This window comes from Suricata suricatta, chromosome 6, assembly GCF_006229205.1.
Source record: "Suricata suricatta isolate VVHF042 chromosome 6, meerkat_22Aug2017_6uvM2_HiC, whole genome shotgun sequence".
Lineage (NCBI taxonomy): Eukaryota > Metazoa > Chordata > Mammalia > Carnivora > Herpestidae > Suricata > Suricata suricatta.
Window position 1 is genome coordinate 8866664 of NC_043705.1, and position 27531 is coordinate 8894194.

The 27531-nt window shown below is 44.4% G+C and overlaps 2 long non-coding RNA genes across 2 annotated transcripts in view; both read right to left on the reverse strand.

Moving 5' to 3' along the window:
- Window positions 1-1033, reverse strand: part of LOC115293844 — a 4962-nt gene extending 3929 nt beyond the window's left edge. Inside the window, exon 1 of the long non-coding RNA XR_003909627.1 lies at window positions 889-1033. This is a non-coding gene — a long non-coding RNA (uncharacterized LOC115293844). The remainder of the gene's footprint in view (window positions 1-888) is intronic.
- Window positions 1034-2385: 1352 nt separating this feature from the next.
- LOC115293843 lies at window positions 2386-27159 on the reverse strand. The gene is made up of 5 exons (XR_003909626.1): window positions 27017-27159; window positions 24136-24296; window positions 23267-23343; window positions 7528-7681; window positions 2386-2446 (listed from the first exon to the last, which is right to left on the reverse strand). It is a non-coding gene; the product is annotated as an uncharacterized LOC115293843 (long non-coding RNA).
- Window positions 27160-27531: the final 372 nt, after the last annotated feature.

Here is a 27531-nt window from a genome sequence, read left to right on the forward strand (position 1 = left end):
CTAACTTCCTTGAAGTGAAGCAGAACCAGATCTAGAGGCTTTGAGGCAGACTTTCCCATGACATGAGTTCCAACAAAATAAAACAGCACAAAAGACAGGATTAAGCCACAGAACACAAAAATTAGTCCTCCTGGCCAGGAGAGGAGAAAATGAAAGTAATCCAAAGAAAAATAAGTAGGATAAAGACCCCACATTCTCATAAGAAAGTCCCTAAATGTAGTCACAGCAAAAATCATATTTAGACACACAGCAAACTGATGCACAGAGAACAGACGCACGCACAGCAAACAAATGCAAGAGGGGTCTCACTGCTGCCACCAGTGGAGACCCCAGAAATACCACACTGCAAACAGACAGACACAAGATGGCTCCAGTGGAACCCCTCAGTCAGAGAGAAACCACCAATTTACCCTGCTTCCCTCCTGAGGAGGACTTACACACCACCTCCGTCCGTGCCTCCCTTCTGAGAAGGACTTACACAAACAACTGCATAGGAAAACACACACAATGGGGTCACACTGCTGCCACCAGTGGAGACCCCAGAAATCATGGCAAGAGGAGATCTACTCCAGTCTCCCCCTGTTCCTAATAGGGTCTCGCCACGGCGCCCAACGAAACCCTGTAGGTGAGCTGGCTCTCCGGCTTCCCGGTGGGGTCCTAGACCCCACTCACCTACTCCTTGGGTGGGTGCAGACGTCTCTTGGCACCCACAGCCCCGAGCTTTCAGCGGCGCGTCCACCTGGCTCTTTTGAGGCTCACAAAGGTCCTAATGGGGTCGTTTCGGCCACCCCCTGCCTAGGCCCAGTGCACACGGGCCTGCGCACACAAACAAACACATAAACAGACAAACAAAAACCTTGCAAGGAAACAAAAAATGAGTGCACTCACCAGCCAGTGGTCAGGCCCAACGTGTTGGTGTCCCAGGAGCTCTGGGGCAGGGAGGGGGATTTCCCGGCCAACGCACCAAATGTTGTACCCAAGTGTGTAAAATCACCCCAAAACAAACACCAGAGACTGCTAGGGAGACCGAGTCATGCCTGCAAAAGCAAAGGGCCTTTATTACAAGCTTAAGCTCAGGCTCACAGTCTCCACCGGACCCGCTGGCCACGTGGAGAGAGCCCCGAACAAAGGCAGGGCAGGGCCTTTTATGCCTTTGGGAGGGAGAGTTACAGGAAATGATGACAGGTGTACAGTGATCCAATATCTGCCCCCCCATCAATACTAGCAGTTGTGGGAGCCAATCACAATAGTTGGAGTATTGACCAATCAGAGTGGGCCCAGGACGCCCCACGTGGCGTGTGACTAGGCCCGCCTCTAGAAAGGTCAAAGGTATCAGCTGGCCTCTCCCGATTGGGTGCCGCAGGAGTTGTCCCTCCTTAAGGTGCACCCTTTCAGGAGAAGCCTGCACCTTCCCCTTTAAGTACAGGGGAAGGCTGGATCGGACCTGGGTCCTTACAGGGCTACCTGGTTCTTTCCCGATCTGCATTAGAACGCACATGTCCAGGACTCAAGAATATCATCTCCCTCGGGGCGCCTGGGTGGCTCAGTTGCTAAGTGTCTGACTCTTGATTTCGGCTCAGGTCAAGATCTCACAGTTTGTGAGTTCGAGCCCCTTGTCAAGCTATATGCTGACATTGCAGAACCTGCTTGGGATTCTGTTTCCCTCTCTCTCTGCCCTTCCTCCCCTCTGCCTCCTCTCTCTCAAAAATAAACATTAAAAAAAATATCATTTCCCTCAATTTTCTAACTGGATCTACTGAGAAGTGATAAGCAGTTAATCTAAGGGAACCTAGTCCCTGACATTTATTGCGTGTGAAGCCACTCGCCTAAGGATAGAACTGAGAAGTGAACGGTGAAGACATTACATGAATCCCAATACATCTCACTTAATTTCCTGCTGCACCACCAAGAGGAAGGTTATCAGTATCTCCATTCTACAGACAGCAAAACAGAGGTTCAGGGAAATTTAGCAACCTGCCCGAAGTCCCAGTGCAAGGAAACAATGGAGCCCGGATTCAAATCCCAGCCCACTAAAATAAAACCCAGAGTCTAAACCATGAGCTGAGTAACCTCCCCAAATCCTATGCCACAAAGCCCAGCACCAGCCTTACACAGAACTGCTTACGTCTTCCCTCATGGCATTAACCGTGCCCCCCAGGCCACGCCCAGCTCCCAGCCCTCCCGGCCGTGGCATCCTAATCAACAGGAGCTACTCACTGAGGTTTTCTCGCCCCTGAAAAGGTTCTACACAAACCTTTTTTTCTCCCAACTAGATCGTATTCAGAATCAATTTAACGAGACAGCTTCATGTTTACGCAAGTTAACAGTAACTTACCTATCCGTTTTCCTCCTTCCTTTCCTTCTAGTTCTGTGACTCGAAACTGACTGTGGTTTAGAGAAAGCACTGCCCTAGAGACCGAGAACTTTGCAGCAGCACAGGTGGTTACTGTTCGGGGAAGGAAGGCAGTTTCAGAAAGAGAGCTTGCGCCCATCCGAAGGTCCACTCACCATCATACAGAAAACACCTGCGAACGCTCGCACTCAGGTGCACGTGCACCCATGCATGCATGCACATGCACACGATCACACAGGCAGGCCCACAACGTGCCCACCTGCACGCACGCGCGTGCACGCACACACGCACAGATTGGCTCACTCCGTAAGACGCACTGACTAAGCCTAGAAGTTCTTGGAAAGTAGGCTGTTCAGGTAAAGTGTTCTTGATGGAAACCCGGCTCTGCCCTCTTCGCTCAGACACACCCCCTCTTTGCTAAAAGTGAGCCTCAGGTAAGTACCTGGTGTATTACGTTAAAAACAAAGACTACAGTCCCTTTCCAGCAGTGACTACAGCGAGACTCCATACTGTAAACAGAATCTGTAATTATTGAGCTACACTTTTTTATCCACTGACAACGTTTTTCAGACATGTTTCTAGTTTTATTTGTTAAGTTTAATTATTTTGTGTGTGAGAGAGAGAGAGGGAGGGAGCGGGAGAGCGAGCAAGGGAGGAGAGGGAGAGAGAATCCCAAACAGGCTCCACATGGTCAGTGCAGAGCTCGATGTGGGGCTCGAACCCACAAAGAGATCACGACCTGAACTGAAACCGAAGGTCGGACACACCACCCAGGTGCCCCGGACGTTTCCAGTTTTAATCTATTATAAAAATTATAAACATCAAAAAATTACAAAAATCAAGAATAATTATTGTTTGGAAGTGACAATTTTCTTTATGAAGGATTCACCATGGTTTGAAAGAAATGTCTTGGTGCCCACAAAACATGGCTATTAACAAAATTTAACGATACGCCTAGCTTTCCAGGGACCTCCTGATCACATAACGCATGGGGGGATAAGCCCTACTGAACCCATAGATAATTAAAACTGAAGGTTCTTCTGAACAAAAACAAAGCCGAGGGGAACGTCTCAGTTGAAATCAAAAATTTTAAATGTGTTGAGTAGAATTAATTGAGAAAAAGAACGGGGAAAGTTGCTTCAGAAGGCATTCAGAAATTCCAAAGACAAACTCAGGGAGTAAAAAATAGATGTCATCTGCAAACCTCAAATGTGGTCTTTTTCTAAGTCTTGAGGCTTCCTTTACACCCAAAGTCCAAATCCTTTTTTCTCCCTTTGCTGCCAGCTGACCCCGAGGTCATCAAGAGGTGCTAAATATAGACCAGCTTCTTTTTGTTTTTCTCTTCACTTCGGAAACGGTCATATTTTAGTCCCCAAGAAAGCCAGGCAATTGACCATATTTCCTGGAAAGCGCTAAGTGTCCGATTCCTAATTTTGCAAGAACCAGGCAGTGTAAATTCAGTTTATTAAAACATGCATTTAGCACATTTGCCAGAGTGGGGATATTTATTCCCCCTAAACTGTAAATTATCTCGGACGGCAAAAGAGATCTTTCATGATGTATAGATGCAGGACAACAGAACACAACGCACCGGGTTTCTTTTTTTTAATATATATTTCCCAAGAGCAAGAAAATGATAGGTTAAGCATTTTACATGCTTGCAGACTTCGTTTTATTTCCATAAAGTGCTGGAGTTAAGTCAGATTTTCATTCTGACATTTAAAAAACTCCACTATATGAAAGACATAGGTTTAAAATTGGCCTGATGTTTTTCCATTGGATTCAGGAGGAGACTAGGAATTCACAAGAAGGGGCTTTTCCAATTTTCCATGGCATCTGACTTGACATCTGGAAATAGCGAGGACTAACTGTACATGTGTGAAGTGCTATGGACTTTGCCCAACCCATTTATATACAGCGTCTCATTTCTGAGCCTCCACACAGCCCTGATAGGAGCTGAATAATCCTCTTTTCTGATCCTACCACAAAGTTATTTAACACCCAAAAAAAAAAAAAAAAAAAAACCCAAGGTCTAGAGAAGTTGGGCAATTTGACCAAGGTTTCACAACTAATAAATGGAGGAATTGGAACCAGAATTCAGACTTCCTGAATCTCAGATCAGGCCTTTCTGACCACACTTACCACTGGAATCCAATTTTCCAGTGGGGCCTGGGGCCCTTGGCAACATGGTCTCCAGTGTAAGAGATTTCTTAACAGAAGACTCCCGTGGTGGTGCTGGAAAGTTTTTAAGGCCTTCTTCTTCTTCTTCCTTTTAATTTATTTGAGAGGGGGTGCAGAGAGAGCATAAATGGGGGAGAGGCAGAGAGAGAGGGAGACAGAAGACCCGAAGTGGGCTCGGCACTCATAGCAGGGAGCACCATGCGGGGCTCAAATTCACAAACCACGAGAACTTGACCTGAGTCAAAGTCCAAGGCTCATCTGAATGAGCCATCCAGGTGCCCGGTGTTATCAAGGCCTTCCGAGGGGTTCTGGAGTGGACCTCCGAGGACCTCCCTCACCCAGCCTTAAGCAGCACCTGCGGGAATGGGCGCTCCTCCAGCCTTGACTCCCCGCCAATCCCAGCTGACCAGCGTGACGACCAGGAGTGCGTGCTGAGAACGTGCCTCTGGCTGATTATTCTGGGATCAGCAAGCAAAGGCGCCATGAGCGTTGGCCACCATACAAGTGCAGGGAAGGGAGGTGTGACTTAAAGGTCCATTGCGTGACTCTGCTTTCCATGGAGTGTTTGTGACCTGAAAGTGCACATTTCTTTACAACCCTGCCTCTCTCTCCTGAATACTTCCATCACACATTATCATCATATATAATAATAATATATATGATAATTGTTATATTATTATATATTATTGTATTTTGAGAGAGAGTGTGCACATGGAGGGGGGCAGAGATAATCCTAAACAGGCTCCATGCTGAGTTTGGAGCCTGACACGGGACTCGATCCTACCACTCTGGGATCATGACCTGAGACTAAATCAAGAGTCAGAGGCTCAACCTACAGAGCCATCCAGGCGCCGGCCACCACACACTAGTTTAACTTCAGATGATTGGCTGTCTCTCCGGAGTGCAAATCCTTTTCATTGCAGGGGTGAGGGGCGGGGATGGGAGCTGGGAGAGGACAGGTAGCATGCTGGGTAAATCACACTCATTGAAAGCTTAATTCCACTGTCTTTGTCAGATTTTTTATGAGACCTGGCAAGGGGTTCCCCCTGGGAGCTGGTGGAAGGCTCCCCACAGATGCGTTTTCCTGCACAAGCTCCGAGGTCAGCAGTGCCCTTCAACTTGGCCACTCTAGACAGTGTTTGCTCCCCTACGCACGACAGGCTCCCGTGCTCCTGCCGGATGACACCCACCGCTTACCTGAAGTCAGGTGTCTCAGGTCGTCCCCCTGAACTCCGAGTCTCTTCCGCCTAGGACGTGGCATTGGCTATTTCCCATTGAGGGCTGAGCCACAGGGAGGCGACGGGCTCAGATGCAGAGAGAATGGGGCATCTTCTCTTTGGAGTAAGCAAAGCAGTAAAGCAAGACTGAAAAGCGGAGGCTGCCAAGGGAGAAGGGTGACTGAGGTACAATAAAAACACACTTGGCAGTTTTGCTTATAATGAAGCCACCGCAGTGACCTTTTAGAGTGCCCACTGCCGCCAGTCTGCAAAGGCTGACCCTTCCGCACGCTACCTCAGCAGAAAGAGGAGGTCCCTCACCTCCCAGCACAGGGCAGGACTGATTTGCCTTCTGATCCCGGGCTCAGGGAGTGTGTGACCTGGGCAGCAACTTCCTACTCTTTGGAAACGTGCTCTCATTTGCTTGCTCCCGTCTCACTGCCTCATGACAAACTGTCTCTTTGTGGAATCCCCAGTCCTCCCTGTGCCTCGCAGAGACTCTCTTACTGCTTCTGATCTCCTTTTTGATGAGCTAACCCCTTTGCATGTTCAGATTTGTTGTTTGCGTACGTTCTTTTTAAACTGATGGAAAAGCAAAGGGACAGCAGGGCGTTCTTTGATTTTTGTCTCCTGCACACGGAAGATGAATTCCCTGTGTGTGTTTAGAAGGGACTTGCTTCCTCCCAGATTTTATTTTCATGAGGTTAAGAAAGCAATGGAACAGGGAGTAAGGCTTCCAGGAACGGCGATTGTGGCCATGTATGAGATCCGTGCCACTCTCTGCTTGTGCTCAGACTGGGTTCATCAAGCAAGTGAAAGCATCTTGTCCTGTGTGCTTCTACTCTTCACGCTGACATGTGACATTACACTAAGGGACAAGATTTTTGTTTTCGTGCTTTATTCCAGAAATGATTTAAAGCGGCATTATGGGGGCACCTGGGAGGCTCAGTTGGTTAAGCGTGCAACTTCGGTCCAGCTCAGGATCTCACAGTTCATGGGTTCAAGCCCCATGTTGGGCTCTGTGCTGACAGCTCAGAGCCTGGAGCCTGTTTCATATTCTGTGTCTGCCTCTCTCTCTGCCCCTTCCCCCACTCGCACTCTGTCTCTCTCTCTCAAAAATAAATAAACATTAAAAAAATTTAAGCAGCATTGTGGATGAATTTCTGATCTATGTGCAGGAGCAGTTTTATTTTTTTTTTAATCAAATCCACTTGTTAATGATTGGTATGTTAATGATGTGATTAATCTGTTGGGCTTGATTCATTTAGATCATCATTTACATTTCATCAAGACGTGTTTTCAAGGCAATACTGGATGTCCTTCTCAAAATGCTCCATTTCTCAGCATGAGGAATCTATTTTCCATAAGCAAACAAAATCTGAACCGTGGCGTTCTGGCTGACAGGAAGCTGAAATCTAAGTGTGGGAAGGTGGGGAACCCACCAACGTTCCCAGAACACTTGAGGAGCCCGTTTTTCTTTATGCCTGTGGTTATTCTACAATGTACATTTCTCTATAAGCTACACAAGTCTGGGGGCCTGGGTGGCTCAGTCAGTTCAGCATCTGACTCTTGATCTCAGTTCAAGTCATCATCTCAGGGCTCATGAGTTCAAGGTCCACATCGGGCTGATGGTGCAGAGCCTGCTTGGGATTCTGGCTCCTTCTCTCTGCCCCTCACCTGCTTGTGCTCTCTGACTCTCTCAAAATAAATAATAAAAAAAGAAAAGATACACAAGTCTGTACAATTCCTCCAAGAAATCTTGGAGACAATACTCACCACCTACCCCCAGCAGGCTGGAAGAATGCCCAGAGCCGTGGGCTCCGGCTGGTGGAGAACACTGTGCCCACGAGCATCCGTTTATGACACCCCACAGTCAGGACGTGACCTTCCGGGCATTGAGTAGGTACCAGCAGAGTCGAGTTCACGTGAACTAGAACAGTTAGGACAGAAAGGGGGCATATGAGTGTTTTTAGTAGGACACAGAACATCAAAAAATATTGAATGCACAGTGAGAAACCTGTTGTATGCTTTCCTTTTTTATTTTCAGTTTCTTTTCGGTGCCTCCACTGATACTAAGGAGAAAGTCTCTGCTGAGTGGTAGTGGACATCTAATACCCTATCCCCCTCCGGCTAAGTGTAACTACCAATCAGGAGCCAGCAGCAGGTAAGAACCTCGGGCAAGCAATAGGAACTAGCCACAATCTAGTGATGATGTTTCCTTTTTGCTGTATTTGGATCAATGTTTACCTTCTCTTTCCTTTTTATTAAATTTTTTTAAATGTTCATCTATTTTTGAGAAAGAGAGAGAGAGAGAAACAGAGCATGAGCAGAGGAGGGGCAGAGAGAGAGGGAGACACAAAATCCCAAGCAGGCTTCAGGTTCTGAGCTGTCAGCACAGAGCCCAACGTGGGGCTCGAACCCACAAACTGTGAGATCAGGACCTGAGCCTAAGTTGGACGCTTAACCGACTGAGCCACCCCATTGCCCCAATTTTACCTTCCCTATCAAGTGATGCTAGCTGTCCACTGAGGTAGTGATATAAAGTTCTCATTTAAAATAAACATATTTAAGTATTTTAATCCATTTTTAAAAATTAAAATAAATGTTTGTGTAGGTGATATGTTTTTTTAAAGTTTATTTATTTACTTTGAGAGAGACAGAGAGATAGAGAAAGGGAGATCGAATCCCAAGCAGGCTCCACGGTGTCAGCACAGAGCCCAGTGTGGGGCTCAAACTCACAAACTGTGAGATCATGGCTCAAGCCAGAATTAAGAGTCAGATGCTTAACTGACTGAGCCACCCAGGCACCCCTGCTAATGATGACATTGGGGTAACAGGAAGAAAAACGTAACGGGTCTTCAATGAAAGACAAGAAGCTGATGTCCAGAGAGCAAAGTTGGCATCAATCTCAGAAAAGCTGAGTGTGAGGCCAGTACTCCTACTGATAAGCCACAGGAGGTGATGAATGTCTGGTTATTGACCTCCCCACCTATAAACTGGATATAATAAGGGGCGCCTGGGTGGCTCAGTCGGTTAAGTTCAGTTCACCGTTTGTGAGTTCGAGCCCTGTGTCAGGCTCTGTGCTGACAGCCTGGAGCCCACTTCAGATTCTGTGTCTCTCTCTCTCTGACCCTCCCCCACTTGCACTGTGTCTCTCTCAAAAACAAATAAGCATAAAAATTTTTTTTAACTGGATATAATAAAAATATTAACTTGGGCTACCTAGGTGGCTCAGTGAGTTGAGCATCCAACTTTTGATTTCGGCTCTGGTAATGATCCCAGGGTCCTGAGATAAAGCCCCATATTGGGCTCTGGGCTGAACAAGGAGACTGTTTGAGATTCTCTCTCTCTCTCTCTCTCTCTCTCTCTCTCTCTCTCTCTCTCTCTCTGCTCCTGCCCTGCTCACTCTCTATCTCTAAACTAAACTTTAAAAAAATTTTTAATATATTTACTTGACCTCTTCACAGATTGGTGTTGAAGGATCAAATGATGGTGTGTAAGGGAAAGCCTGTGACAAACTATAAAGTTTTATATCCGTGTAAGGGATTATCACAACAAATGAGCAACGGGGGGTGGGCAGTAAGGGAGGATCTAAGCAAATTAGCTGGAAGGAAATTAACTAGCTAGAAAGAAAATTCTACCTGCCCGTTGGGTAGATGGACCTGGGTTTTGGGAAGGCAGGAAGCAGCCCAGGTTGTCATTTGGTTTGCACCAGGGCAGGGATCAGAGGACGAAAAAAATCCAAACCAAACAAACAAAAGTCTCCTTCAGTAGGAAGACTGACCAGAAGAGAAAGCTGGGGAGACCCAAAATCCGGGTGAAACTGTCCTGAGGGGAAAACCACCACCTAACGGGCTCTGTGCCCCTTCCGCACCTGCTCTGGTCCCTCCAAACACAGCTGTGTCCTGATAAGTCCTGCACCTGCAGGTGAGTGCTTTGGGGCCAGTGCACATGAGGCCACTTAATGTGTCCTAGATCAAGGGGACGGGGGAGCAGAGGAAACCCCAAGAGGCCACAACGTGGTTAGCTTCCCTCGGTACTTAACACCCAGGACCCAGTACAGTGCCTGAAAGAATGGGGGTCCAGGAAAGGCTCCATTGGTGAGTGCAAGGAAGAAAGTGGGGGAGGAAGGGAGAGAGAGAGGAAGAGGAATAAAGCTCTGGCTTCCAGACCACCACCCCCAATGCTGAGGCCAAGGTGGGGAGTTTATTCCATGCCTCCCGGGACAGTGAGAGGACATCCGGGTGCTGAGTGTGGGCCCGAGAGGCCTATGGAACTGACTCCAACCCCCCCCCGCCCCCCCCCGTTGACCCACCTGCTGTAACTGTGGGACGCTGGGCACGTTCCTACCTTCTCGGACTGTGAGTGTGTATCACCGACACCATGGGGATGGGCAGACCCGCCTCACACGGAGTTATTGACGTTAAATGGGGGAAAAAATATGCGCACCGGTAGATGGGCCAGGATTGTAGCTTTAGTTGTGAACGGTTGTTGGTGCTATTACATACGCTCCGCGAAAACGCAGGGGAATTATTTTGATTCTGTTAAAAGTGTGACACGATATGGATTTTCATTCCATAAACAGATTCTTATAACTTTGCTTCCTAATTAGACTGTATCTGTCATGTCTGTAATTCCTGTGTAATTAAATTGAAATTAAATGTCAATTTACTTTGAATTACAGAGTAATTCTATGTGTACATGCCACGCAATCTGCATTTTGTTAGGAGACGACAACCAAAAATATCCTGACAGTCTCTCTGTAATTACACCGTGATCTGATTAAGATCAGCGTTGACAAACGACCTGCCAAGGCCTGAAGAAGAGAAACTGTGGGCTGGTGGAGGAGTTGGCAGAGGTTAGGTGCGGGAGGGGCGGGGAGAGTGAGCTCACCGATGACCCCTAGGAACCCACGAATCCTGAACCCACAGCCATCGCTTGTGTAGGTGGTGGGGGTGATCCTTTAAAAGAAAATTTAAAAAAAAGAGACCTTACATCCACAACATGCTAACTGGTGTGGCCTCCTCTTCACTCTCGAACCCAGCTGTTTTCATTAGGTTGGCGTTGGAGGTCCTGCACCCCCGGGGCCCCAGAGACAGTGATAAATGTCGAGAGAATATTTCAAATCTCATCCGGGAATCTCATCTTTCTGTAATACATAAAATGGCTTCCATCCTCCAGTCTTAAAAAAAAAAAAGAGACGTGGAGATAATTCCTATTCCATTCTTATAATATTGGTATCGTTCCTGAGCACAGGAGCAGTGGGAAAAGGAGGGCTAAGTGGGGGGTGGGGGGAGGGGAGAGCCAGGACTCGGAGGAATGAGGTCAGGAGCAAATGTGGCAGCACAGAGACGGGAAGGTTGCCACCGTGCTTCCTCCCTTGTCTCCTGCCTTCAAGTCCACTCTGTGGCCAAGGAAGGTCACTCTCCCTCAGCCTCCCTGCCCCTGGCTTTGTGCCTCAGTGTCCTGCTTCCCCAGATATGACTTCTTTCAGACACTTCACCAAACTCTACCCTGGCGTTCCTGTGGGATGAGAAGCTGGTTATTTCCCATTTACTCAGTGAAAATCTCCTTCTGCTCCTCCCCAGGCCTCAGACACCTCCCGCGCCGCTAGCAGAGTCTGTAAGGCCCGCAGTGCTAGCCTTCTGAGGTGCGGGGGGGGGGGGGGGGGGGGGGGGGTTGGAGATTATTGGCCAGCAGTGCCCAAAAGCAATGCTCTTTCTTACAAGCTATGACCCCAAGCAAGTCATTTAACCGCCATGAGCCTCAGTTCTCCCAAATATAAATGGAAATGACTATAAACTGTCCTATTACACAGGGTTGTTGGAAGAACACATTAGCTAATACAGATGAAGATGTGCAAGAAAGAGTCCAGACCTGTCCAGGTTTCTTACTATCATCCTCCCCATAGGAGGTGTGTCAGCATTCTGTCACTTGCAGATGACTAAAAACCCAACCCAGCCTGAGGCGACAGGGGTACACGGAAGGGAATTGGGTTTCGGGGACTCTTCAAGCTAAAATGTCCAGGGTGGGTGTGGCTTTGGGCCTGGCCAGGTGTAAGGATCACACAGTGTCCGCTGCATGGACGGTTCAGCTCACATCCTGCTCAGTTCAAAGCCAGTGGGAAACAACATGTTCCAGAAGATCTGTCTCTAATCCCAGGACTCAGGATGCTACCATCAACTGGTCACACACCAATCACGGTGGCCAAGGGGCAACAGGGTGTTCACGGGCAGCAGTCCCAGCTTCTGGTCCTGGGTGTCCTCATGGTCCAAACTGCATGGACTGACCCAGAGGAAGGGGAAGGCTCTCCAGGGCACAGAGAACAAGGCAGAATGGAAGTTGGGCGGGATGGTCACACACATGCACCCTCAGAAGTCAAGGGATTTGTGGTTACACTCAATCTTAGAACAAAAAGGAAGCAGATGAGCTCAGTCCTAAGGACAGAAGGGGCCCAAGTAGAGAAACTCCTGATTGAAAACAGCAGATAAGGGGTCAACATTAAATGAGCAAATGTGTCCCTAACTCATGCAACTTAGGAACACCAGACCTGGAGGGTTTTTTTTACAGAAGAGGGAGCAAGAACAGCTACTGACTGACAGGAACTTGACCCCAATGACAGAACAACAGCTGATGTGCAGCAATGGATTGCCCGAACTCTGTTTTCCCATTGGGAGGCCAGACCTCCTCCCAATCTCTGTATTTCTCCCCAAATGGAGTGTTCCTGCCACCTGACCCTGAGTAACATGCCTCCCTCTTTTTTTTTTTTTTCACTGTTTATAGTTATTTATTTTTGAGAGGGACGGAGTGTGAGCAGAGAGAGGAAGAGAGATTCCCAAGCAGGCTCCGCACCGTCAGTGAGGAGGCCGATATAGAACTCGAACCCATGAACCATGAGATCATGACCTGAGGCCAAGTCAGATGTGTAACCCACTGAGCCACCCGGGGGCCCCCGTTATTTTTCTCTTGAAGTGAACACTAAGACATCTCTAGACCAGCTTCTGTGGGGGGAGGCACCCAGCCAGCCGTTGTCTCCCCCGCTGGCCAAGGAACTCCGCCGTTTGACGGGGACTCTGGTAGGCCTGCCCGAGAATGTTCTTTCAGGTCATTGTGCTTGTGGCCTGCATCTCTTGTGTTCTGAATATTTCAGAATTTTGCATCACGGCAACATGGAAAAGCCAACACTTTTCTTTTTTCTTTTTCATCTGCCAAATTCCACAGAGGATATTTAAAAAAAAAGAAGTGCAACCTTTTCATTGGAAAGTTGTTATCACTGAGTATCTCTTAAACCTAAGCCTATTATTGCTCAGAACATGAAGCCAGCTATCATCTGTGATGGCCGTTGTGTCTATTTGGACATTTTGGAATTAAAGATGTATCTCCAGGACTTTGCTCTGCACATTAGGAGCTTGGCTCTTCCTTTAACACTGATTTTCACTTGGCATGGATCTCTCCATCCAGAAGGTCAACTCAGCTGTTCAGAAACCAATAAAGCCACATGTTGGTCCTTGTTTTTATGTTTTCCTTTTCGTTTAACTAATTATCTGGACACGGGAATTTAAAATTCATAGGGTACATAAAGGGATAAGCTGCAAGGCAAGTGGCCCCAGAGCACAGGCCCGGAGGCCGTCACTGTTCATTACCTTGTGTCTTTTCCTACACATGGAGGTCTCGTGCCTATACAAACTGTTTATATATATATATTTCACTTTTCCCAGGAGGGGCACATAGTATATACTTTTCTGAAATTTGCTTTGGCTTCAGCTTTAGGGTTTTTTTTTTTTAATGTTTCTATTTATTTTTGAGCGAGCGAGTGAGCACGGGAGCATATGTGGCAGAGGGAGAGGGGGACAGAGGATTGGAAGCAGGCTGTGCGCTGACAGCAGAGAGCCGCACATGGGGCTGGAACTCACAAACCGTGAGATCACAACGACCTGAGCTGAAGTCAGATGGTCAAGCGACTCAGCCACCCAGGCGACCCTTCTGTTTCCGTTTTTAATTGAACACTATGTCTTGGAGAACATTGCATAGCACCACTCACAGATTCTTTTTTTGAGCAGCTGTGATTTACAATTACAAACCAAACTATTAGATTAGTTATTAGTGGTAGAACTGTCTCATCAATTCATGTGTGCATTTGACTGTTTTTAAATTATATTAATTTAAAAAATTATAGGGGTGCCTGGGTGGCTCAGTTGGTTGAGCGTCCAACTTCGGCTCAGGTCATGATTTCACAGGTTGTGAGTTCAAGGTCCACATTGGGCTCTTCACTGACAGTGTGGAGCCTGTTTAGGATTCTCTCTCTCTCTCTTTCTGTCCTTCCCCTGTTCTCTCTCTCTCTCTCTTAAAAACAAATATGCACTTGTGAGGAAGAGCACTGGGTGTTATATGGAAACCAACTTGACAATAAACTATAAAAAAAGAAATGAGAAAAAAATAAACATTAAAAAAATGTTTAAGTATTTTAAAAGGTATAAAAGTGTATTTATGAAAATACCACTGTTTGAAAGCCATTCCATTTCCATTCCTTTCGTTACCTGCTTTTTTATACATCCCTAGAAATGGAATGTTCTACACCTCCCCTTCTCTCGCTTACCCATGTATCTTGGGTATATGGCTGTGTGTCAGGATATAAAAAGGCTCTCATTCTTTTCTACAGCCGAATAGCATTCTGTAGAGGGATGTGCCACAGTTTAATTCGGCCAGCCCCCTTTTAATGGATTTGCAGGTTATTCCCAGGTTTTTTTGCTAGTTCAAACAATGCTGCGATAAATAATCTTCCAGACATACCATTTGGCGAAAGGACGAGTATGTCCACTGGAGGATACATTTCTAGAAATAAAACTACTGGGGCAAAAGGTAGCTATAGTTTAAAATAGAGTAACTATTGCCAGATTGCCTTCTATGGAGGCTGTTACCAAATTACATTCCAAAGGAATTTATAGGAGTGATTGTATCCCCATACGCCCACCTAATGCATGAAGAAGCTTTTTGATCTTTGCCAAACTGAGAAATTAAATGGTATTTCATTATGGCATTCATCTGAGTGTCTCTTCTTAAGGATAATCATTTTAAAATGTTTACAAAACATTTATAGGGTCGCCTGAGTGGCTCAGTCGGTTAGGCGTCCGACTTCAGCTCAGGTCATGATCTCACGGTTCATGGGATCTGGCCCCGGGTTGGGCTCTGTGCTGACAGCTCAGAGCCTGGAGCCTGCTTTGGATTCTGTGTCTCTCCTTCTCTGTGCCCCTGTCCCACTTGCACTCTGTCTCTCTCTCAAAAATAAATACGCATTAAAAAATTTATATTTCCTTTGCTGTGATCTGACTTTCCATATTTGTCTATTTGCTCCATTGATCTGGTGTTCTCCTTACTGACTTGCAGGAGACTTCTTTACACTAAGGCAAGTAGCTCTTTGTGCGATCTCCTAAGTTACAATTTCCCATTTGTCTTCGACTTTACTTTTTTGTCATGCAGCCACATGGATCTTTATATATAGACTAATTACCAGTCTCTGATGCTAAAGGGTTGATGAGGCACATAGAAATGGCTTTCCCAACCTGGAGAGTATTGTTTTACTTTTTTTCTTGTTTTTTTATTTCTGGCATTGTTTCAAATGTTTATAGACTTTGCACTTAAATTTTTGACACATAATGATAAATGGTCTTGAAGAGAGATTATCCCCACCCATGCTCCCAGGGACACTGCACGTTTACTCCTGGAAGTGTCTGTTGCTTGTTTCCAATGAGTTGCCCATTCTTGCCTCCTTAACTGCCTTAGGAGCAAAGACTGTATCTTTGATCTAATCCATCTGAAGACACAGCACCAAGCACAGGGCTGTGCACATGAAGGACAATCACTAGGGTTCCCTTATTTTACTGGGAATAATTTCTGACCAGCAAAGATGGTGTGTCACGTTGCTGGCCACCTTCCACACAAGTGGTGCTCGGAAAGTGGGCCACGGGGTATCAGAGATGACAGTTTTGGAAGCACAGATTAGAATCATGGTCTACTTGGTTTTGGATTTTAAAGAATTTATACATGAAAATTGACAGAGCACAAAGGTTAAAAACTTGCTAACTATATATCACGAATCTCCTTTATTATTATTATTATTTTTTTTAATGTTTACTTATATTTTAGAGAGAGAGAGAGAGAGAGAGACAGCATGAGCAGGGTAGGGGCAGAGAGGGGGGAGACAGAATCGGAAGCAGGCTCCAGGCTCTAAGCTGTCAGCACAGAGCCCAAGGTGGGACTTAAACCCATGAACTGTGGGATCGTGACCTGAGTTGAAGTTGGGTGCTCAACCAACTGAGCCACCTAGGTGCCCCGGATCTCCTTTATTGAGGGGAGGTGAATGTATGAAATCAGGGCTCCTTCCTAAGTCCAGAATCCTACTAGTTAGGACAGTCGGGGAAATGCTTCGGGTCCTGAAGGGTGAGTCCCTGGGGAAAGTCAACGAAGCAAAGAGAGGGACTATGCCTATTTGAAAGCATGTTTAACCCCTAAATAGGGTGACTATTTTTGCATAATAGGAGATTTGGCATATAACTTATGGAATATTATTAAATATGGACCTATTGGTACAGAGCAGAAAGGCTCTTGGAAAATAATTCTCTTCCCTGTGGCCTGCTCTCAGCTTATATGAAAGTTTAATTTACTCCCTTAAATGAAAAAAATAATAATAAAATATAATGAAATATGGAACTTCTGCATAATGCAAAAGCCTTCCAGTGAATTCAACTCTCTTTCCCATCACACTGGCAAACAGAGAGACAAGAATTGTATAAATTGGTAGAACAGGAGGCTGGGGGGAAGTCAGACTCACACCTTTCCTACAATAACTGGATTTCTCCCAAAGAATAGATCTCAGCTTCATCTTCCCTTCCTAAGACTCCAAAGTCTTGGTGAAAATCTCCAAGGTGGAAGACTTCCTAACTAAGAGACTTAGGACCTCATGAAGTAACAGTGTCGTCCTTTGATGGCTCCGTGTGTTTCCTCTTCTGCTTACAGCCCCTCAGCGTTCCTTGAGGCAATTACCTGTCTCCACTTCCGGTGTTTTTAGGCCATTCTTGACCCCCATCCCTGGGGGGACTGCCATGTTACTTAGCTCCATGAATCACTGTCTTCTGTTCCTGAGCTGTGGTGGTTAGGTCAGGAACGGGATTACCATCTAAGTCCCATTGACTGTGACCTAGACCTGAGGCTCTTCCTGGAACAGTGTTAGGGAAAAGAAGTGCTCTTTCCGCTGAGATGCCCGAGCTGGGAGCAGTGGGGTCAAGGGTCTGCTTGAGAAGGAAACCAGCTGCGAGCAAAGGAAGGCTGAGGGATAGAGAAGGTTCTCCAGTCTTAAACATCTGATATGACCCCCTGGAAACAGCTGTGCCAGAGACAGGCCAACAGACTCATTCCTCGCCTCCCCCACATTAAAATCTTAGGTCGGGGGCATCTGGGTGGCTCAGCTGGTTAGGTGTCCAACTTCAGCTCAGGTCATAATCTCATGGTTCATGAGTCTGAACCCCACATCGAGCTCTGGGCTGACAGCTCAGGGCCTGGAACCTGCTTTGGGTTCTCTCTCTCTCTCTCTCTCTGACCCTCCCCCACTCACCCTTTGTCTCTGCCTCTGAAAAATGAATAAACCTTAAAAAATTTGTACTTCGAACAGGTTTCTGTCAGTTACAACCAATGGAGGCACTAACATAGTAGAAGGAACGGGTGAGGGAAAGTCCATTCATAAGTGAATGTGTGACAGATTTCATAAATATGGCCCCATGTCAATCAATCAAGACAACAAATTAAGCTTGGGAATATCTGACATTTTACACAATCTCATGTAGCAAGAATATGTAAACTGACATTAATTTTCATTTGCAGTACCTCCACTAGGAACTTTTTCTGGCATTTCTTGCCTGCCAGTCTCAATAAGATACTGTATATCTATTCTACTTTGATGCAGACAAACAAACATTATTAGGCATTCTCTGTGACTCAAACTGAAGTCCACACGGTCAGGGGGCACCTGAGTGGCTCAGTCAGTTAAGCGCCTTGACTCTTGATTTCAGCTCAGGTCATAATCTCATAGTTCATGAGATCGAGCCTCATGTCAGACTCTGTGCTGACAGGGTGGGGCCTGCCTGGGATTCTTGCTCTCTTCCTCTCTCTCTGCCCCTCCTCCACTCATGCACACAGGCTCGCTCTCTCTCTCTGTCTCTCTCTCTCTGTCTCTCTCTCAAAGTAAATAAACTTTTAAAAATACATATTAAAAAACAAATCCACACAGGAAAGAGGTAGGCAGGCACACACAAATGCCCACATGTGGTACAATTTCCTGACAAATAGCCTCATCGCTCACCTGTACCATGGATGACTTAGAAAGACAACTTAAGAAACATTAGTGACAGCAATACATATTTAACATAGACTGATGAAAACGGATCCAGACTCAAGTTCTCCAGAACCCTGCAAATATAGGATGGTATCCTCACTTGTTAAAACCAGCTCTGTGTAATGGCAAGAAAATGTTCCAGACCAATGGTGCTCAAGCGGGTTTGTAAATCAGAACCACTTGGAAAGATGATATATACATACATGGTTTTCTGCTGGGAGAGCCAAGTTGACCGACACAGAGTTAGGTCCTATACTATACCTTCTGACTTACAAGCTGCGTGCTAGTCCCGGGATCTAAAAACAACGATAACCATCAAGCGAATGGACATATGTATGTATATTCACTATACATAACCACACGTACTCTTTATTTGTGCCACGATCTCATTAAATCCTCATAATAACCCTACAAATTAGGTACTACTAAGCAATGAAGGAGTGCCAATGGTTATGTCTTGTTAAGATTAAGAATATAAAGTTTAGGGGTGTCTGGGTGGCTCAGTCAGTTTTGCATCTGATTCTTGATTTCATCTCAGGTCATGATCTCATGGGTCTTGAGATCTAGCCCTGCATCGGGCTCTGTGCTGAAAGTGTGGAGCCTGCTTGGGATTTTCTCTCTCTCTCTGCCCCTCCCCTGCTCTCTCTTGTGCGCGCTCTCTCTCTCGTTTCTCCCTCTCAATACAAATAAATAAACTTAAAAAAAAATAATATCAAGTTCGAAAAGTTTGAACACTCTTCCCGAGGTCATACAACAGGGCAAATCCAGGACTTTAAACCCAAGACTCTTAACCACTCCAAATACAGATACGACAGCCAGTATCATGACTGATGCATGAAATCAATAGCAACATCATTATAGAATTGGATAGAGTAATATTGCTCACAAAGGGAAAATAAGCAAAGCAAACAGTTCCTAAAAATAAAGACATGCATCCTAGAGAGCTGAAAGCAGTCTCTGTTAAACTCCTTAGAAGCCAATATTAGAAGGGGGGTGGGGAAGAGCTGTTGCCAGGATATGTGAAAGGTCTGCATACAGGAAACTATAGACCCTCCATTACTACAAAGACTCACACCTCATCTCTTCTCCTCTCGTCCTTTAATTAAGAATATGAGTCCCAACAGATGTCTTGGGTGGGGCTGTGCAGGTCCAGAGAGGGGTCTCCCACAGGCATCTAATTCATGCCACCAAGAGCCACAGTAACAGGGTGGAGACAGGGAGTAGATTTCTCCAGTGTGTAAATTACACAAGTCCTCTGGTTTTTGCTTTTGCTCCCCCTTAACTGCAACTAAATGATATAAAAACAAACAGACAAACAAACAAACAAGCATATCTCTTTTAGAGGCAGGAAGGATACAGGAAGATTTAAAAACCATCTAGAAATAGTAGCAACTGGTATATAGTAAAGATTCCAAATTGTGTTTGTAAAGGGCAGTTTAAAGAATGGGCTGGGGTCTCAGTTAAGCCGCAGATTTTGGCTCAGGTCATGGTGTCACAGTTCCTGAGTTTGAGCCCCACATTGGGCCCTCTGTTGTTAGCATGGAGCCCACTTTAAATCCTTTGTCCACCCCATCTCTCTGCCCATTCCTCACTTGCTTTCTCTTTCTCTCAAAAATAAACATTAAGGGGAGTCTGGGTGGCTCAGTTGGTTGAGCGTCCGACTTCGGCTCAGGTCACAATCTCCCAGTTCATGGGTTCAAGCCCTGCATCGGGCTCGGTGCTGAGCTCAGAGCCTGGAGCCTGCTTTAGATTCTGTGTCTCCTTTTCTCTTGGCCCCTCCCACATTTGTACTCTGTCTCTCTTTGTCTCTCAAAAATAAATAAATGTGAAAAAAAATTTGTTTAAGTAAATAAAATAAACATTAAAATAAAGAAAGAATTGGCCCCTAAGTTGGTAACGAACAAGACAGTACAGTCTCAGGTTCCTTCCCAGCTCTGAGTCACTTTATCTTCCATAGGACACCCTTATTGGGAAGTTATGCTTTTGATGCATTCATAAAATCAGGAAAACCTCATGATACTGTACAAGTTATTTAAATCACAATATTCTATGCCAGCGTCCGTGCATTTTGTATAAACAGAAGGTCAGCCTTTCAGCTCCGGCCAGCAGAGCCTCTAATGGTACCGGCAGACTGCGTGACCATTTTCAATGGTGAGCGTCTGATATACCACTGGTTGCCAACATCCATATGCTTTCGCCAAATGTCCTGCTGTTGGGTACTGAACAGTAATGGAAAAATTACTCGTTGATAATAAAACATCAGTGCTTGACTTTCTGGCTTAGTAAAGGTTTTTCACATTAGGATGGCAAATGGGAACCTATCATGATGCCTCTCGAAGAGATAAACATTCTTGCCACTGTCCTTCAGCAATTTCTGAAGATGCTACAGTCAATTAAGATAAACTTGACAGATATTTAAGCATGTTGATGCCTTTGATAGGTCTTTTGTGTTTTTTTAACTTTTTAAAAATGTTTATTTATTTTTGAGAAAGAGAGAGAGAGAGCGCAAGTCAGAGAAGAGTAGAGAGAGTGACACAGAATCTGAAGCAGGCTCCAGGCTCTGAGCTGTCAGCACAGAGCCCAATGCAGGCCTTGAACTCATGAGGTATGAGATCATGATCTGAGCCAAAGTCCGATGCATAACCAACTGAACCCCCAGGCACCCCACTGCCCTGCACCGCCCCCCATCTGCCATGCTTTTGTATTCCCATTCCTCCTAATATATGGCAAAGAAAGCCTTTTGGTCATCTGGGTCACAGGAGAGTGCTGTGTCCCTTCCTCCCTTCCTTCCTTCCTTCCTTCCTTCCTTCCTTCCTTCCTTCCTTCCGTTCATTTACTGATCACCTACTATATGTCAGCTATTGTCCACAAAGACTACATGAAGATGACTCATTCCCAGCCTTCAATCTTCACAGTCTAGTGAGAAGTGAGGAACAGCAGGCAAGTATAATCAAGAAGCAACATCATCTGAAATAATCAAAGACTGTAACAGAAGTTTGTCCAGAGGGCAAATGTCACCTCCTGCTCTACAGGCTGAGGGACGTCTTCTCCGAAGAAGTAATATTTAAGCCGAATGTTGAAATAAAAGTAAAAGTCAATGAGGAAAATAAGAAGGAGAGTCATTCCAAGACATTCTGTGATGTACAAAACCAAGAGACGTTAAAGAACGCGGAATTCGTGGATTCACAAAGAACTGTGGCAAAGTTACATAGCAAATACATGAAGGGACGTGTTGGGAATTGACGTTCTAAGTATAACCAGTGGCAGATTCTGACCAGTCTTATATGGCAAGCTGAGGGCTTTGGTGTCCCCTCGTAGGCGGGAGGAGCTCTTACGAACGCGGTGGTAGAAAGTCAGTGAGAAGCTCAACTAGGTGCTATGTTGTCAGCACTACTTCGTCTCACGGAGGCGAACCAACAGTAACAAAACAGTTACTCTGTGGCATGAGGAGTCTCACTGAGCCACAAAGGAGTATTTCGAGTCAGGAACATCGGCTAAAGATTGGAATGTGTTCCTCAGGGAGGTTGGAAAATCACCTCGGGAGGTCCTTAAGAATAGACTAAATTATAATCTGTCTGAGATGCGTCAGATGTGATGACCCGTTAAGGGCCGAGGGATTGACTTCAAGTCTCTTCCCGACTTACAGTTCCATTGTTCACAGGATGTTGTAGTGAATAGAGCTCTGCGTTGGTTAGCAATTTGTACTTGATCCTGTGGTTGCAGATTGATGAGGAGATTACAGAAGCAGAATGTTCACTTGTGGAAATATGCATAGAGTGCACGCCGTATGCAGGGGAAGCTACTGATCCACTGAACAGAGAGCAGCCTGGTTCATGAGAGAAGTAAATTTCCCCTGACTTTCTCAGAGGCTGTGATAGACCCGTGATGCAATTCCATTTTTTTAAGGCTATCTGAACACTAGCGTGGGTACCATCAGCACGAGAAGACACAATAATGAGCTACAGCAGGAATAAAGGAACTCATCCTAGATCAACTATGCAGGGGGTGCCTTGCGTCGTCACTCAGGAAATTAGTTAGAACTAGCTATTATGGAAGGTGCCCTCTGAGACTATTCATAATCCCCCCAGATTTCATAGTTTTAGAGTTTAGCAAGCACATCCACGTGTGTTATTACCTGTGGGAAGCTGCTAAGATTCAGCTGCTTGGCCATTTACTAGCCAGAAATGTCACTCCCTGAAGGGAGTTACAAAAATAGTCAGGGGAGCGCCACTCCCTGTCAGGAGAAGCCAGAAGAACAAAGATCAATCGCCTACAGGCAGGGTGGTATTGGCCCTTCAGTGCGGTGCTAAAAACCTTAGTTTGGTTCCTCTTTTACTCCAGTCTTAGTCCCTCAACCCTGTTTCCTAGCAACCGACCTAGGTCAGCTGCCTTGTTTTCCCGCCTCGAAACCTTATAGATACAGTGTTTTCTGAATCAAGAAGAAGAAGCTTGATCAGAAACCTTGTATTGTGTCCTTACTCTCTGTGCTCCCCCTTCTGCCCTTTCTCTCCCTCCCTCAGGAACGAACCCGCAAGGATTTGCCACCCGGCTGGCTGGGGCAGGACCGGACAATTACCTTAGCTGCTCTGCCCAAGAATAGCGCGGTGTGAGCAGGCTTTGACAAATGAGAACACTGAGGCAGCGATATTTAGCTGCTAAGTAGCCGAACCTGGACCTAACCAATCTCAAAATACGTTGTGTCTGAGTTCCTAGTACTCTTATCAAAGGAAGGGAGCAATGGTTTGCAGGGAGAGAAGAAAGAGAAAATGAAGCAACAATCTCAATAAAATAATGCTAAATAAAATGATACCAAAAACCCACAACTTTACTTGCATTTCAGGGTCATGAATTATCCCAAAGTGGATTTCCAAGTGGCAAATACCTACTCTTGGTAAAGATCAGCTTTTGAATGAAGAAAAATCTCCTAAAACACTGATGAGGTAACAGATAATAACAACAGATACAATAATAATAATGAATTAACCATAATAACGAGCTCCCTAGTGTAGCTCTGTGCAACAGATGCCATTAGCAAAATAAAATAACACTGGATTGATAATTTCATTAAACTATGTATAACAACTGAATTTTATTGACACTAAAATATCATTGATTATGATGCACTATTACCTTATGTCCTATGAAAGAAAAACACTGCCGATTGCAATATGCCATTGATTATAAAGTGTGCCATGAGTCCAAGGATGCTAAAAGAAGAAAAAATTCTGCATTTTAATAAATGTGAACTATAATGGTTAAATACATTTCTACCGGGGGTTTAATAGTAAGTGGAAGGGGCACCTGGGTGGCTCAGTCAGTTAAGCGTCCAACTCTTGATTTCAGCTCAGGTCATGAACTCCCGAATCGTGAGCCTATTTGGGATACTCTCTCCCATTCTCTCTCCCCCTCTCCTCTCTTTCTATCTCCCAAAATAAATAAATAAACTTACAAAAGAGTTAAAAAAATTTTTTAAATAATACTGGATGCACTAGGGACATATCCACCTCAGGGCATATGGTGTCACAGAGATTGGTTTCTAAGTTGGAGTTTTAAAGAATGGAGGACCTCCTATCTATTCATGAAGAAGTCATGGTCCAGGAGCTTGGTTGTTTGATTACTTTTAACATTTATTTATTGTTGAGAGAGAAAGAAAAAGAGAGCAAGGGAGGGGCAGAGAGAGAGGGAGACACAGAATCTGAAGCAGCTCCAGGCTCTGAGCTGTCAGCACAGAGCCCGACGTGGGGCTCGAACCACAAATCGTGAGATCATGACTTGAGCCGAAGTCGGACGCTCAACCACCTGAGCCACCCAGGCGCCCCCAAAAGCTTAGTTTTTAATTCTAGAAACATCATCTTTAGATGTAGATGGTAGAGGGTTTTCTTCTGAGAAACCATATACAAGGGAATAATAGAGAAGAGGAAAACATTTTACTAGAGCAAAATTTCCTAGGAACCACGCAGTTACAGATTTATCTCAAGCATGCAGGGTAGTCATCTGACCTGTAAAAACCACAAACTGGAATGAGAGCCACCCAGTAGATTGATCCTGGGGTATGCAGACTTCAAGACCATGAAGAGGAAGGTCCCCGAAGCATCCAGTTGGCCCTTGCACTTGTCAGTAGAGAAACTTCAATATAATAAATCCTTGAGGTAGTGTTTTTCTATCAAAAAGTAGAAATATTTTTAAATGTGATGAGTACTATCAAATTGCCTTCCACAATGTAGTAGTTTATAAGCGTAAAAGTGCATGGAAACTCTCATTTTCCTATAACCCCACCATCCCTAGGTATTAGCAGTGATGAAATGATTATAAATATAATAGGTTAAACATGAAAAATCGTATCTAATTTGAATTCAAATCTCAACATTATTAGCAAGGTTTACATTGATTTTTGGTCATCTCAATTTACTCTTCCGAATCACTTGTTCATAGGTTTGGTTATAGTTCCTATTGGGTATTGTCTTCACTTCATTGATTTATAAAAACTTTTTACATATCACTGTTATGATACTATATATACACACTTAAACAGAGTTATTATAAATGTACTTACAGATTATTCCTTGATATGTCATTTATTCATTAATGTTATTTGTTGTATGGATTGTTTTGTTTTTTTTTTTACCATATCATGCTTTTAAAATTTTATATAGTATGTATCTTGGGGCACCTGGGTGACTCTGTGGGTTAAGTGTCTGACTTTAGTTCAGGTCATAATCTTGCTTTTGTGAGTTTGAGCCCCATGTCAGGCTCTCTGCTCTCAGCATGAAGCCAGCTTTGAAACCTCTGTCTCCCTCTCTCTCTGTCCCACCCCTGCCCTTGCTCCCTCTCAAAAATAAATAAACATTTTAAAAATAATAAATAAATAAATAAAATGCTATATAATAATGTATCTTAATCTTTTTCTTTATAACTTATGAGTCCTATTTAATACTTAAAAGACTTTCATTACGTGAAAATAATAAAGTATTGCCTTTAGTATCTTCATTGTTCCATTTTTTATGTTTAGATCTTTAACTCAATGGAATTTTTTAATATATTTGGTACAAGTAGATATTTAACTTTTTACTTTCAAACAGAAATCCAGTTGTCCTAATGTCATTTATTACAAAATACATTCCTGCTTTCAATGCGATCTTTTTTTTTTCCAAATCTTAATGGACCCTCTTTACTGTTTTATTGATTCGTTTATCCACTATGCACCAATGCCACAGTGTTTTAATTATATCATTATAGAATTTCTTAATATCTAGAAAGATACGTCTGCAATAAAATCACTTTCAAAAAACTGAGTAATCTTTTGAAATTTTGTGCATGTGTTAAAGCAAACTTCCCCTTATAGTCTTTCAAATAATCTTAAAAAAAATTGACAAGTCCTCTTCCACTGACTTTCTACCAAAACTGCATTACAAAATATGACAGATGTTTCAAAAGATTGATAAGAATTAAGAAAGAGCCCATCCTAACTGATACATTTATTCGGTCCTAAATCTCTTTGGACAAAAGGCCACTGTTGACTTCATGAAGACATTCCTTACTACCTCTGGTCTGAAACTTTCCACAGTTGTTGCTGCTATCATTAATGAGATTTTAAAAGCTCTTACTAAAAAAATTTTTGTAACATTAATTAACTATCTGTTGTTGGTAGAATTAAACTACCTCTGTATATTTACCTTGCTTCCAAACACCTTGGTGAACTTTATGATTGGGTTGGATACTACTTTGCTGAGATCCATTTCATTTTCTAGGCATATCGTCATGTTTTCTGCATATAAAGAATGCTAACTGTCTTTTTTTTTTTAAAGATTTAAAAAAATGTTTATTTATTTTTGAGAGAGGGAGAGACAGAGCATGAGCAGGGGTGGGGCAGAGATAGAGGGAGACACAGAATCTGAAGCAGGCTCCAGGCTCTGAGCTGCCCACACAGAGCCTGACACGGGGCTTGAACTCACAAACCAGGAGATCACGACCTGAGCCAAAGTCTAATGCTTAATGGACTGAACCACCCAGGTGCCCCATTCTGTCTTTTCTAATACTGCATTAATAGTTTTCTTACTGCATTAATTAGAATCTTCCAAGAATTGGGGGGGGGGTGAGGGAAAAATGACAAATGCCATTCCCCCCCCAAATTTAAAGAGAATGCATTTAGTATTTAATGTGACAGTTGCTATTTATGTCTAATAGTGTTTTTTTTTTAAGATTTTATTTTTAAGTCGTCTCTTCACCCCACATGGGGCTTGAACTCACAATCTTGAGATCAAAAGTAGCACACTTCAGCAACCCAGCCAGCCAGGTGCTGCCCCCTACCCTGCCATTTATTTTTCATATTTAGGAATTTTCCATTTCTTCCTATTTGTCTTTGAGCTTCCTCAAAGAATACACGCTAATTTGATGGAGTTACTAAAGTACTATCCTTATATCCCTTGAGTAAGTCTCATTTGATTATAGTCTATTTGCTAAAATAATTTAAAGTCTCCTGGCATGGCTGGAATAAATCTCAGTTGACCATGAGGTCAAGTACATGAGTGTCGTATGTAAGACTCCTGTAGTCTGGGCACTCTTTCTGGTCCCCCGCACTCTGGGAATCTCTGAGCACGTATTCCCCAGGCATCCTTTGCTCGGCTTTGTGGAGTTTCTCTTCATGCTCTTTCAGCAAAACCCTTAAGAAAAGGCCATGCTGGTCTTGGAGCTTATGCTTCTTTGCAGGACCTTCATTTCTGTAAGGCTGCATTGCCATGTCTGGTCCTTTCATCCCCCCACCCCCACCCCCGAACTCCACTCCCCATTCTCCACAACTAAGCAAGGCATTCTTTGTCTTTCTAGCGTTTCTTATCCCCATGCCTATGTCTGAATATCTCTGGCCAAGATCACAGGGCTTACCTCATCGGCTCCCTTGCCTCAGGGATCATGGTGTGTGCTGCCGGTTGTCCAATATCTAAAAATAGCTGTTCCGTAGACTTTGTCCAGTATTACTGCAGAAGGTTACATCTGGGCATTGTTACTCCTCCAGGGATGAAAGTAGAATTCCTAATGCCTTTTTGAGGACAGAGAGTTGATATCCTTTGTCATTTCTGCAGTACTTAATTCTTTGTTCAGTTTTGGTTTCATCCACTTCTCTTGAAGCAATTTGTGTCATTTTAATTCTCTTACAAAATGATCTAATTCATCTATAGTCTCGGGCTTAAATAATTATTCTCTTCCCTTGGTAACATTGCCACATGGAGCAAAAAAGAGCAATAGAGGTCCCACAGTTTAATGCGAATTTCCAGTAAACAATAAATAATAATTTAAGTATGTGCCATGTATTTGGGGTATTATTGGACATGTCTGCCACCCTAGATTATTTGTTGTTTCTCAGAAATTCTAATTTAACTAAGTGTACAGTATTTTATCTG